This window comes from Syngnathoides biaculeatus, chromosome 5, assembly GCF_019802595.1.
Source record: "Syngnathoides biaculeatus isolate LvHL_M chromosome 5, ASM1980259v1, whole genome shotgun sequence".
NCBI classification, from domain to species: domain Eukaryota; kingdom Metazoa; phylum Chordata; class Actinopteri; order Syngnathiformes; family Syngnathidae; genus Syngnathoides; species Syngnathoides biaculeatus.
Window position 1 is genome coordinate 23,332,505 of NC_084644.1, and position 742 is coordinate 23,333,246.

At 41.4% G+C, this 742-nt stretch overlaps 1 non-coding gene across 1 annotated transcript; it reads left to right on the forward strand.

Moving 5' to 3' along the window:
- The first annotated feature begins 306 nt into the window (after positions 1-306).
- On the forward strand, positions 307-379 carry trnat-ggu (transfer RNA threonine (anticodon GGU)). Its single transcript has one exon. It is a non-coding gene; the product is annotated as a tRNA-Thr (tRNA).
- Positions 380-742: the final 363 nt, after the last annotated feature.

The following is a 742-nucleotide window of genomic DNA, read 5'->3' on the forward strand; positions in this document are numbered from 1 at the left end:
GCATGTTTTTGGGATTTGGGAGGAAACTGGAGTGCCCGGAGAAAACCCACGCAGGCACAGGGAAAACATGCAAAACTTCACACAGGCAGGGCCAGGATTGAACCCGGGACCTCAGAACTGTGAGACCAACGCTTTCCAGTTGATCCACCATGCTGCCCATTTATATTATATAAAATCAAAAGACACCGTAGTCAAAAAGAAAATCTTTCTTGAGAAGGAATGAGCAAGTTAAAAGATGCTTAATTACATTATTTTGACAAGAGATCCCTAATTTCATAAAACATGGTCATATCTGTCAGCACTGGAGGCCCTGTAGCTCAGTGGTTAGAGCACTGGTTTGGTAAACCAGAGGTTGTGGGTTCGTATCCCACTGGGGCCTCCACTCCCTGAGAAGGGTTGCGTCAGGAAGGGCATCCGGCGTAAAAATTGTGCCAAACATATATATGCGTTCATCTGAGATGACACGCTGTGGCGACCCCGAAAGGGACAAGCCGAAAGAAACACACATGGTCATATCTGTAATCTAATTAAGATATTTCTGGTGTCACGTGAAAATCCTCACAAAACCATCCCTTTTCAAGAAAATAAAAAATTGCCTCATTTGTTTCCAACTCAAAGGATAGGATAGAATGGTAAATACTTTGTAACAATAAGAAATTCATATGGGGCTTGTCAAATAGTATGGATTTGTAATAAAATATGAAATTGAATATATTTAGACATGAGGTTCTTACCACAGTGA